Source organism: Oncorhynchus keta, chromosome 15, assembly GCF_023373465.1.
Source record: "Oncorhynchus keta strain PuntledgeMale-10-30-2019 chromosome 15, Oket_V2, whole genome shotgun sequence".
In the NCBI taxonomy this organism is placed as follows: domain Eukaryota; kingdom Metazoa; phylum Chordata; class Actinopteri; order Salmoniformes; family Salmonidae; genus Oncorhynchus; species Oncorhynchus keta.
In genome coordinates this window covers 6,267,685-6,281,447 of record NC_068435.1, presented here as the reverse complement: position 1 = coordinate 6,281,447, position 13,763 = coordinate 6,267,685, and the positions used below count along the sequence as shown (strand labels likewise).

The 13,763-nt window shown below is 41.6% G+C and overlaps 1 pseudogene; it reads left to right on the top strand.

The window, feature by feature from the left end:
* The first annotated feature begins 11,407 nt into the window (after positions 1-11,407).
* LOC127907536 (receptor-type tyrosine-protein phosphatase mu-like) overlaps positions 11,408-13,763 on the top strand; it is an 830,490-nt pseudogene continuing 828,134 nt past the window's right edge.

Sequence of the window (13,763 nt, the reverse complement as noted above, 5' to 3'; positions counted from 1 at the left end):
TCCCGTCCGTGTTTCTCCCAATCACTGAATTGACATGGCATTCATTTATAATGAATATGGTCCCATCCCAAACGACACGCTATTCATTGGTGCACTACTGACCACGGCCTCGTATCACTACATAAAGGAATATGCTTCTATTTGGGACATACCCTATGCCTTCTTTTTCCCCCATCTCTTTGCTCAATCACACATAATCAACCTCCCAAAAGGTTAGGGAGAAGAAGAAGAAAGAAAAAAACCCACACATCTCAACCACCTGACTCTACGGCTGATAGCCACATGGTTCTGGTTGGAAAGAGTCAAGGGGTTTAGCGAATAATTGTGTGTGTGTGTCTGTGTGTGGGGGGGGGCGGGGGGGTCCCGGGTGTGCCGGGTGTGCATCACAACATATTATCACAGCCAGAGACACAGAACCAATGTGGTGAGGCGTCTCTCCAATCATTATAGTAAATTACACAATCAGATCCCCACTGTTCTCCACATTCTGTGTGTGTGTGTGTGTGTGTGTGTGTGTGTGTGTGTGTGTGTGTGTGTGTGTGTGTGTGTGTGTGTGTGTGTGTCAGGACCCCACTGTTCTCCATGTCTCGATTGTAATAATGTCATACATTATAATTGTATTGCATCCTGTTTTCTTTGTCTCTGTTTACACACAGACGAACACATTGTCACAGATTTATATTGTTTTTGAGTGGGAGATATCAAAGAGCAGGATCTTCAGCAGGTGCTGTGTGCATTCCAAAAGACTCCCTATCATTGCTTATATATTTAGTATATACAGTGCCTTGCGAAAGTATTCGGCCCCCTTGAACTTTGCGACCTTTTGCACGCCCAATTTTTCAGTTTTTGATTTGTTAAAAAAGTTTGAAATATCCAATAAATGTCGTTCCACTTCATGATTGTGTCCCACTTGTTGTTGATTCTTCACAAAAAAATACAGTTTTATATCTTTATGTTTGAAGCCTGAAATGTGGCAAAAAGTCGCAAAGTTCAAGGGGGCCGAATACTTTCGCAAGGCACTGTATATATATTTATTTGACTTTTGGGTATACAGTGCCAGTCATAAGATTGGACACACCTTCTCATTCCAGGGTTTCTCTTTATTTTTACTATTTTACTATATTATAGAATAATAGTGAAGACATCAAAACGATTAAATAACACCTCGGGAATTATGTAGTAACCAAAAAGGTGTTAAACAAATATAAATATATTTTATATTTGAGATTCTTCAAAGTAGACACCCTTTTCCTTGATGACAGCTTTCTCCACAAGCACCTGGAGTGCTTTTCCAACAGTCTTGAAGGAGTTCCCACATATGCTGAGCACTTGTTGGCTGCTTTTCCTTCACTCTGCAGTCCAACTCATCCCAAACCATCTCAATTGGGCTGAGGTCAGGTGATTGTGGAGGCCAGGTCATCTGATGCATTCCCTCTCCTTCTTGGTCAAATAGCCCTTACAAAGCCTGGAGGTGTGTTGGGTCCAGATGGGATGGTGTATCGCTGCAGAATGTTGTGGTAGCCATGCTGGTTAAGTGTGCCTTGAATTCTAAATAAATCACTAACAATGTCACCAGCAAAGCACCCCGACACCAGCACCTCTTCCATGCTTCCCGGTGGGAACCACACATGCAGAGAACATCCCTTCACGTACCCTGAGTCTCACAAAGACACAGCGGTTGGAACCAAAAATCTCAAATTCTATTGGTCTAATGTCCAATGCTTGTGTTTCTTGGCCCAAGCAAGTCTCTTCTTATTATTGGTGTCCTTTAGTAGTGGTTTCTTTGCAGTAATTCGACCGTGAAGGACTGATTCACGCAGTCTCCTTTGAACAGTTGTGGTTGAGATGTGTCTGTTACTTGAACTCTGTGAAGCATTTATTTGGGCTGGAATTTCTGAGACAGGTAACTAATGAACTGATCCTCTGCAGCAGAGGTAACTCTAGGTCTTCCTTTCCTGTGGCGGTCCTCATGAGAGACAGTTAACTCTAATGAACTTATCCTCTGCAACAGAGGTAACTCTGGGTCTTCCTTTCCTGTGGCGGTCCTCATGAGAGACAGTTAACTCTAATGAACTTATCCTCTGCAACAGAGGTAACTCTGGGTCTTCCTTTCCTGTGGCGGTCCTCATGAGAGACAGTTTCATCATAGCGCTCAATGTTTTTTTTGCGACTATAAGAAACGTTCAAAGTCCTTGACATTTTCCGGATTGACTGACTTTCATGTCTTAAAGGACTGTCGTTTGTCTTTGACTCGGTCTTTTACCAAATATGGCTCTATACTCCCCTACCTGGTCACAATGCAACTGATTGGCTCAAACGTATTAAAGAAGGAAAGAAATTCCACAAATGAACTTTTAAAAAGGCACACCAGTTAATTGAAATGTATTCAAGGTGACTACCTCATGAAGCTGGTTGAGAGAATGCCAAGCTTGTGCAAAGCTGTCATCAAGACAAAGGGTGGCTACTTTGAAGAATCTGAAATATATTTTCTGGAGACAAATGTTATAAATGTTTGACTGGTACTGTATATTTAGTAGCCAATTAAATTTGAGGTTTTCAGAGATTGCATTCTTCATTTCCCTCGACACCTTTTGGCACAGCTGGTGTGTGTGTGTGTGTGTGTGTGTATTTTAAATATGTACCCGAATTCCTTACCATCCCACTACCAAAACATTGTAAGAGTTGCAGTAAAGGGAGAACCGCACAGTACAGATCATTTTGATTAACTGACTTGCCTATTTAAGATTCAATGCATTTGCATTACAAATACATAATAAAAACATATTTTAATTTTTCCTTTATTTAAACAGGCAAGTCAGTTAAGAACACATTCTTATTTTCAATGACTGCCTAGGAACAGTGGGTTAACTGCCTGTTCAGGGGCAGAACGACAGATTTGTACCTTGTCAGCTCGGGGGTTTGAACTCGCAACCTTCCGGTTACTAGTCCAATGCTCTAACCACTAGGCTACGCTGCCGCCCCAATATATATATATATATATATATATATATATATATATTTTATTTTTTTTTACCTGTTTTCAAAACATTGAATTTAAATAAATATTCTCAATTGTTCTCTGTTAAATGTTGTTTGAATTTTGAAACTTGATTGATTTGAATCACTTATGCATTTTTTTATTTTACTAGGCAAGTCAGTTTAAGAACAAATTCTTATTTTCAATGACAGTGGAACTACCTACATTGTTCCACATGTGGAATCATTACTTATCTCTGCGATGCACTTCGACCAGGAGTTGTTGGGCTGATGATGAAATAATGGTGAGTAAAAATAAATAAATAAATAGCTCATCTAGCAAGCTTTGTGATTTGCTACTGACGTTCCCATCGCCATGGAAGCCAGTGTGTGAAGTAACCAGCCTGGCCAGGCTAACACAGCTACCGTGGTAACATTTACGTACTTCTCAGGAGGTTGTAGCTTCATGGCTACCTAGCTGACATTAGCTGGATAACTAAGCGATGTAGCTAATGTCAAAAGTGGATGAAGTGTTATGATGCACATATTATTATGTACCCGCAGCAAGAAAAGACCTATGGGTCACTAACAACTAACTAGCTATACAAGTTTGACCAGCTAGCTAGCTAACTGTGTGGTGAAGTTAATATGAAGTAAGTTCCTATATAGCTCAGTGAGTAAGTCACTTCTTTTACCAGTAGGGGAGAGTGGGGTATGTTGAGTACCCTCGTTTCTATGGAAACCATCAGGAAGAGGTCATCATTTCATGGAGTCTGTGAAGGAGGAAACCACATGGGAAAAGTGGCAGCAAATTAGGTCAAGATTTTTCACCCAAGTCAAATGAATGTATTGTGTTTCGTGATGCTTGTATCTAAACCAAAGTAGGTACTTAAGATTGTTCTATACATCAGTTGGGGTCTCTATAAACCATTATATGTCCTAAACCGAGCATGAAATTGCATCATTGTAGCTGCGTATGTAAGTCGAGCCAATGGCAAGCAAATGTTTTCTTCCCAGGCGTAATGCAAGGCATTATAGCTGGGAAATGAGGAAACATGGGGCGGCATGTAGCCTAGTGGTTAGAGTGTAGAGGTGGTAGGGTAGCCTAGTGGTTAGAGTGTAGAGGAGGCAGGTAGCCTAGTGGTTAGAGTGTAGAGGTGGTAGGGTAGCCTAGTGGTTAGAGTGTAGGGGCGGCAGGTAGCCTAGTGGTTAGAGTGTAGAGGTTGCATGTAGCCTAGTGGTTAGAGTGTAGAGGTGGCAGGTAGCCTAGTGGTTAGAGTGTAGAGGTGGCAGGTAGCCTAGTGGTTAGAGTGTAGAGGTGGCAGGTAGCCTAGTGGTTAGAGTGTAGAGGTGGCAGGTAACCTAGTGGTTAGAGTGTAGAGGCGGCAGGGTAGCCTAGTGGTTAGAGTGTAGAGGTGGCAGGTAGCCTAGTGGTTAGAGTGTAGAGGTGGCAGGTAACCTAGTGGTTAGAGTGTAGGGGCGGCAGGTAGCCTAGTGGTTAGAGTGTAGAGGCGGTAGGTAGCCTAGTGGTTAGAGTGTAGAGGCGGTAGGTAGCCTAGTGGTTAGAGTGTAGGGGCGGCAGGTAGCCTAGTGGTTAGAGTGTAGGGGCGGCATGTAGCAGGTAGCCTAGTGGTTAGAGTGTAGAGGCGGCAGGTAGCCTAGTGGTTAGAGTGTAGAGGTGGCAAGTAGCCTAGTGGTTAGAGTGTAGAGGTGGCAGGTAACCTAGTGGTTAGAGTGTAGGGGCGGCAGGGTAGCCTAGTGGTTAGAGTGTAGAGGTGGCAGGTAGCCTAGTGGTTAGAGTGTAGAGGTGGCAGGTAACCTAGTGGTTAGAGTGTAGGGGCGGCAGGTAGCCTAGTGGTTAGAGTGTAGAGGTGGCAGGTAGCCTAGTGGTTAGAGTGTAGAGGCGGTAGGTAGCCTAGTGGTTAGAGTGTAGAGGCGATAGGTAGCCTAGTGGTTAGAGTGTAGAGGCAGTAGGTAGCCTAGTGGTTAGAGTGTAGAGGCGGCATGTAGACTAGTGGTTAGAGTGTAGAGGCGGCAGGTAGACTGGCGGGGCGGCATGTAGCCTAGTGGTTAGAGTGTAGAGGCGGTAGGTAGCCTAGTGGTTAGAGTGTAGAGGTGGCGGGTAGCCTAGTGGTTAGAGTGTAGGGGCGGCATGTAGCCTAGTGGTTAGAGTGTAGAGGTGGCAGGTAACCTAGTGGTTAGAGTGTAGGGGCGGCAGGTAGCCTAGTGGTTAGAGTGTAGAGGTGGCAGGTAGCCTAGTGGTTAGAGTGTAGGGGTGGCAGGTAGCCTAGTGGTTAGAGTGTAGAGGCGGTAGGTAGCCTAGTGGTTAGAGTGTAGAGGCAGTAGGTAGCCTAGTGGTTAGAGTGTAGAGGCGGCATGTAGACTAGTGGTTAGAGTGTAGAGGCGGCAGGTAGACTGGCGGGGCGGCATGTAGCCTAGTGGTTAGAGTGTAGAGGCGGTAGGTAGCCTAGTGGTTAGAGTGTAGAGGTGGCGGGTAGCCTAGTGGTTAGAGTGTAGGGCGGCATGTAGCCTAGTGGTTAGCCCTAGTGGTTAGAGTGTAGAGGCGGCAGGTAGCCTAGTGGTTAGAGTGTAGAGGCGGTAGGTAGCCTAGTGGTTAGAGTGGAGAGGCGGTAGGTAGCCTGGTGGTTAGAGCGTTGGGACAGTAACCAAAAGATTGCTAGATCGAATCCCCGAGCTGACAATGTAAAAATTTGTCATTATTCCCCTGAACAAGGCTGTCATTGCAAATAAGATTTTGTTCTTAACTGACTTCAATAAAAACAAATAAATAAGTTAGAGCCTGGCCTATGTTGCACTTCTGTGCAAACAGACACCAAACATGAGAATGAATATTGCACTTAGTATTTGCCATGTTAGTACATGTAGCCTCCCTCTGCTCTGCCTGCACAAGTAAAACAATCAGACAAATGTCTTCCTCTCCATGTCATCTTCAAGTTCCTATAAATGAAGCTATACGTTGATCCATGATAGACAGACAAGTTGACTATTCACTAACTCTGGGACTAGAAGCACAAGCATTAACATCTGCTAACCATGTGTACGTGACCATTAACATTTGATTTGTTTGCCCAGAAAATTGCAGTGTACAAATTCATTTGAGTAGCGTGCAAAGGTGTGTCACTGTCAATCACATTTGTGACTCACACAAGCCCAGAAAACAGAGAGATATTCTCCCTCTCCAAAAACCAGCGAATCAGATCCTAAATTGACCCGATTTTCAGCAGTCCATGACAGTTTGTTTATCGATCCTTCTAAAAATCCCTCCACCACCCAGGCGAAATAGAGTAGAAGATGTGAGGACTGCAAGACTGGACAATCAGGGCCGGCTTCAGCCTGTCATTGATCTACACAGGATGGGTAGGAACTTGACAGCACTGTCTTGACTGTATACAGAAAGAGAATCCCTGCCTGATTCTGTTCTCTGGGCTAAACTGAGAACATCACAATGGTAATGGTATGGACTGAACCCCGAGACAGACATAATGAGAAATTCATAAACACCTCTGCAGTTAGAGCCATGTCTGTGTTCCAACAAGCCACCACCTCCTCCTAGTACAGAATACCCGTTCTGGTACAGGAACACTGGTGTCATTGTTAACAATGCTTCTACACCTGCATTGCTTGCTGATGTACGAAGGGCTATATAAATAAATTTGATTTGATTTGATTAGATTGTTCAGAGAATACAAACTAACTAGTAAATGTTGTCGTCCAGACACATCAACAGTGTAATATCTAGACGACGGTTGATAATACTAAGTAAATACAAAAGTAACGTACTGTAGAATTAGCATACATACATTTTTATTTATTTTACTAGGCAAGTCAGTTAATTAAGAACAAATTCTTATTTTCAATGACAGCCTAGGAACGAACAGTGAGTTTAACTGCCTTGTTCAGGGGCAGAACGACAGATTTTTACCGTGTCAGCTCGGGAATTTAATCTTGCAAATTTCCGGTTACCCTGTCCAACGCTCTAACCACTAGGCCACCCTGACGGCACATTGTAGTGATGTTTATTGATATGCAATGTATTTGGAATATAACATGAATTATGATTCGACCAAGTGTCAGCCTTATTGTAAGGACACCGGCTCGTCACAACAATGTACAAGAAGTTGACCTATTGTATTGTTATTGACCTATTTCTCATATTTGTTTTTCCCACATTGTAGCTAGTGTTGAGAGGCAAGAGGTGCTTTCCTTGGCTCCCTATAAAAAAACCTTCAGGGCCAACTGTTATATTGGTCGTCTAGTAGCCAGCTAGTGAGGATACTTGTAAACATTACAGCTAGGTTGTTCCAGATGTTGGTCAGTTACATTTCGTGGTACAGTAGTTAGCTAGCTAGCAACTACCTAACCTTTACTCTTCAGATAATGAGGTTTTCAGAAAAACAGCTGAATGGTAGCTAGCTACCAACTACCTAACCTTTACTCTACTCTTCAGATAATGAGGTTTTCAGAAAAACAGCTGAATGGTAGCTAGCTACCAACTACCTAACCTTTACTCTACTCTTCAGATAATGAGGTTTTCAGAAAAACAGCTGAATGCTAGCTAGCTAGCAACTACCTAACCTTTACTCTTCAGATAATGAGGTTTTCAGAAAAACAGCTTTGGCTAACCAATTTTTCACAGTTGTTTTCAAAAAACAGCTGAATGGTATCTAGCTACCAACTACCTAACTTTACTCTACTCTTCAGATAATGGTTTTCCAGGAATGCTAGCTTAGCAACTACCTAACCTTTACTCTACTCTTCAGATAATGAGGTTTTCAGAAAAACAGCTGAATGCTAGCTAGCTAGCAACTACCTAACCTTTACTCTTCAGATAATGAAGTTTTCAGAAAAACAGCGGAATGGTAGCTAGCTAGCATAATTACAGGTACTCATGCTTGAAAAAAACTTTGGAACCAATTTTTTACAGTTGTTAATAGTGACTGGTATCTAGCTGGCTAGCTAGCTTTCTAGCTTTATTGGTCCAGGGAGTAGGTTAGTCATTCTCTTGCGTCGCTGACGAAACTCCAGTATTACCGCTAAACTCTGTATTCATGATCATTCAATTCCGTTGCATGAGAGGGAGTCGATGGTTCTCCAGCTTAGCGAAGCTATTACCGTAGCTATTAGCGAAGCTATTACCGTAGCTATTAGCAAAGCTATTAGCGAAGCTATTAGCGATTAGCGAAGCTATTACAAGCTATTAGCGAAGGTATTACCGAAGGTATTAGCGAAGGTATTAGCGAAGCTATTAGCGAAGCTATTACCGAAGCTATTAGCGAAGCTTCCCTGACCCTGTTTTTAGTTGTTGTTTTGTTTTGTTTACACACGGAGAAAGGGAGATATTCCCGCCCAGTTAATCAATCAATATTTATAAGGACTCATACGTCGGTGTTTTGGAGGATGAAACTGAACAAGCAGTTCCGCACTAGGAGAGGAATTAGGTCAAAATATGGTGGCGGTACTTCCTCTGGAGGGGAACAAATGTACGTGGTCTTGGGTGGGTTGAAGACCAATAGATCGGGACTCCATGGGCTCTTTCTTCAATTGTTAGACGGTGCATTATGTTTTGGCCAAATAGATGTCAATGTCTGATGCTCTTGGAGGATGGGAGTCCCCCTGTTGATTATACATCACAAAACTCTTACACTTTTTTTCCTGAATTGTGCACTTGTCCACTTCCCACATGGTGGTCCTCTGTAGCTCAGGTGGTAGTCAGGGTTTGGGACAACCACCTCTCAGTAGATATAACATGAAGTTTAGGAGTCAGGGTTTGGGACAACCACCTCTCAGTAGATATAACATGAAGTTTAGGAGTCAGGGTTTGGGACAGACACCTCTCAGTAGAAATAACATGAAGTTTAGGAGTCAGGGTTTGGGACAGACCTCTCAGTAGATATAACATGAAGTTTAGGAGTCAGGGTTTGGGACAGACACCTCTCAGTAGAAATAACATGAAGTTTAGGAGTCAGGGTTTGGGACAGACACCTCTCAGTAGAAATAACATGAAGTTTAGGAGTCAGGGTTTCAGACAGACACCTCTCAGTAGAAAATAGGTTTGTAAACAATGACTTTGTACTATATTGGAACAATATGTTTGGTATGCCCTTGGATTGAATTAGAACATATCATGATGTAAATTAATGGCCTACATTTGGAGACGTTTTAGGGAGTTGGTCTGCAATATGCATCACTTCTCCAAAATCATCCCTAGGGGTATTCATAGGAGATATCAAATCATCCCTAGGAGTATTCATAAGGATTATCAAATCATCCATAGGATAATTCATAGGGGATATCAAATCATCCATAGAAGTATCCATAAGGATTATCAAATCATCCATAGGAGTATTCATAAGGATGATCAAATCATCCATAGGAGTATTCATAGGGGATATCAAATCATCCATAGGAGTATTCATAGGAGATATCAAATCATCCATAGGAGTATTCATAAGGATGATCAAATCATCCATAGGAGTATTCATAGGGGATATCAAATCATCCATAGGAGTATTCATAGGAGATATCAAATCATCCATAGGAGTATTCATATGAGATATCAAATCATCCATAGGAGTATTCATAGGGAATATCAAATCATCCCTAGGAGTATTCATAAGGATTATCAAATCATCCATAGGAGTATTCATAGGGAATATCAAATCATCCCTAGGAGTATTCATAGGGAATATCAAATCATCCATAGGAGTATTCATAGGGAATATCAAATCATCCATAGGAGTATTCATAGGGAATATCAAATCATCCATAGGAGTATTCATAAGGAGATATCAAATCATCCCTAGGAGTATTCATAGGGAATATCAAATCATCCCTAGGAGTATTCATAGGGAATATCAAATCATCCATAGGAGTATTCATAAGGATTATCAAATCATCCATAGGAGTATTCATAGGGAATATCAAATCATCCCTAGGAGTATTCATAGGGAATATCAAGTCATCCATAGGAGTATTCATAGGGAATATCAAATCATCCATAGGAGTATTCATAGGGAATATCAAATCATCCATAGGAGTATTCATAAGGAGATATCAAATCATCCATAGGAGTATTCATAGGAGATATCAAATCATCCCTAGGAGTATTCATAGGGAATATCAAATCATCCATACGAGTATTCATAGGGAATATCAAATCATCCATAGGAGTATTCATAGGAGATATCAAATCATCAATAGGAGTATTCATAGGGAATATCAAATCATCCATAGGAGTATTCATAGGAGATATCAAATCATCCATAGGAGTATTCATAGGGAATATCAAATCATCCATAGGAGTATTCATAGGGAATATCAAATCATCCATAGGAGTATTCATAAGGATTATCAAATCATCCATAGGAGTATTCATAGGGAATATCAAATCATCCCTAGGAGTATTCATAGGGAATAGTGAGCCATTTCAGGAAACAGACAATGTGTCATCCAGTGAATCTTAAGGAGGATCAATACTGTCTTTTAGGCCTATTAATTAAGCATAAACTACTACTACATGGGAAAAGCTGTGTCTGTGTGATTATCCATGCTATGCCATGTGGTGCTACATTAGGGCTAAGGGTCACAACATAGAGGATGATCTAATTGGAACAAGATGAACACAGAGGTTTCAGTTAGGAATATGAGGGGGGCGGGGCGGGGGGCGGGGCGGGGCGAATGAGGCTGAGCAGAACATTAAGGTTACTGTACAGACACCTATTGTATGTTTTTAATATTCTATATTTTTGGTTTGTTTGCCATCTCCCCGTGTCCTTGGTCGTGAGACATGTTAGGCTGCTTTCTCACAAACAGACAAGCAGGTAGATAACGTTAGACAGATGCCAAGCTGCGTGACCAGTAATAACATTGAAGAGAAGAAGGAGGAGGGGACAGGGACACCACCCGTTCCCGCGTTACCAGTGAATTCCTCAGCTTTTGCCTGGCGCGTGCCAGCACATTTAGTAATTCAGTCAGCGCTCCAATACACATTCTACCAGAGAGAGAGGAGAGATAGAGGAGAGAGAGAGGGGAGAGAGAGAGATGAGAAAGGAGAGAGAGAGAGAGAGAGAGAGAGAGAGAGAGAGAGAGAGAGAGAGAGAGAGAGAGAGGAGAGAGAGAGGAGAGAAAGAGAGATAGAGGAGAGAGAGAGAGAGGGGAGAGAGAGATAAGAGAAAGGACAGAGAGAGAGAGAGATAGGGAGAGAGATAGCAGAGAGAGAGAGAGAGAGGAGAGAGAAAGGGAGAGAGATAGAGGAGAGAGAGAGAGAGAGGAGAGAGAAAGGAAGAGAGGAGAGAGATAGAGAGAGAGAGAGAAAGGAGAGAGAGGAGAGATAGAGAGAGAGAGAGAGAGAGAGAGAGAGAGAGAGAGAGAGAGAGAGAGAGAGAGAGAGAGAGAGAGAGAGAGAGAGAGAGAGAGAGAGAGAGAGAGAGAGAGAGAGAGAGAGAGAGAGAGAGAGAGGAGAAAGAGACAGAGAGGAGAAAGAGAGAGAGAGAGAGAGAGAGAGAGAGCGGACAGGCAGAGAGCTCTCGGGAAACGTAACCACCACTCTCTCTTCCCCGCGTAAAACCAGTCTCTCGATTGCTCTCTCCGACGGTGCCAAGTCTGTTGGAAGTCGACGAGGAGAAACCGTTGGACTCTCACTGAACCAACTGCAAGCAACGAGGGAAAGAGAAGAGGACGACTTGTTAAAATATCATCCGTCGGTTAGATGTAAAGTAGGCTATAGGGGAGGCTGAAATCTAACTTGTGACATACTGAAGAAAATCCGAGTTTCTCTCTCCAGTTAGACCCGCTACCGGGGGTTAAGACAACGGCTCCGTGTCGATATGGATAAAGTTAGACATTGGCTATTAGCTGCCATCAGCTTGTTGTTAACGGTTCGAGGAGAAGCCTATAAAGGTAAGACGAAATTATATATGTATATATATTTAAAAAAAAAATGTAAATGCAACCTGTCTTTCTGTGTTTAAATTTACGTCAGGTACACTACGTTGTTACACTGGTTTTTTGTCGTTCAGATTCTCTGTGTTTACATCGTGTCACACTTGACTTTTCTTTCATTCTTTGACATCGGTCAAACTATTTATTTTCAGACTTGGACCACAACAGTGGTGTTGGATGCGTTGTGTTGAGCGGTTAAAACAGTTAAACACGCCAGCCGTAATAACTTGTAATGTGATTAACCTGAAATGATCCTGCCACTTCCAAATGTAAAGGTTTCTATTTCCGTTACTTAGCCGAGTGTTGTTGTCAGGTGAATTGATAACATATTATGGTAACATCGTATCGTTTAGTAAGACTTCTCTGTGAACTCCATTAGATGTACATTGTTGCGCTATGCGTAAAAGAGTTTCGCTACGCTCGACATTGCGCTATTGATTTCCCAATTCTGCTGTCTGCATTCTCAACTCAATTTGTTAATAAATTCAGGCTATAATCTAGAGTCAACCCAAACCCACAAGCATCTGTTTTCAACCAAATCGTATATTTTTTGTTATATTTTTCTTTTTTTTTGGGGGGGGGGACAATAATAGTCACGTGAGTTTAGAGATTAGAAAGAGATAAGAACCTACGCAATGAAGACACCACATTCAATAAATTCATGAGTTGGTTTCAACATCATCGACATAATAAAATATAGGCTACTTTAACTTTCATATGTTATTGATAACTTGTTATGAAACAGGTCAATACGAACCGCCGTTCACTCCGTTAGTGGGCAACCGACTTTAGTCCGTGAGTGCTTGACGAAACGGGCAGAGTGTGGGAAGCCACCCAATGCAATACAATACACCAATATATCGTGCGATCTGGGCTAATTGATTTACATCAAAGCACTTTCATTTCTGTTTATGTAAAAACAAATATATATACATAGTTTTCACTGTGTAGTGAGGGAAGAGAAGTTGTAATGCGTTTACATCTTGCCCAATCACCTGGAATTCATCTGTATGTGCTTTATGATTTAAAAAAAAGTGATTTATTTTTTTAGCAGCCAGCCAATAGAAAACGGACAGTCGTATGTTTCCCGACAAAAAAAAAACAAAACAAGATCTCATTTTTTTTTCTCATAATTGCGTCACAATGAATGTTTTCATTACTGTTATTTCAGTAGGTTTAACCAGTGTAACTTTAGGTCCATGTGTTTAAAAAAATATATATATAGTATCATTGTATAGCCTAATGGTGTAATATATCGGTGTAGTTAAATTAATCTGATGTGATTCTTGTAGTTGTAAACTTCCCTTTAAATGATTAGAGTATATCTTAACATTAATGACACCTGTTCATTGTGTTCGCCATTCATCCATGGATCACTACTGTAAAGCTCAGTTCCCAGAACTATCACATGTAAATCTATACATTCACATACACAAAAGTACATAAAACTAAAACAACAAATAACACGTTATATTTTTTGTTCAGGTTCACCCTACTTGCTATTTAAACAACGCCACACCAATGTCATAATATTACTACCGTAGAGGATACGTGTTGTAGAGGTGTAAAGTAAAGCTCACAGAAGTTCATTGTAATTGTATGGTAAAAGCGACAGTGTTCTCCCTACTCCTTTTACCCCGATGGGACTTAACTTTGTATTCTTCATCTCCTAAAAAGGGGTCATTTGAGCAGTCCGGACAATAGATCTACTCTGTCTGTTAGCAGGATATTATGTTCATTCTGATCAATCATCTTCATGAAATAGTAAATGCAGACACCCGTGTTTTTAGTAGGGTTTTATTTAATGTCGGCCCTTATCACCTTAT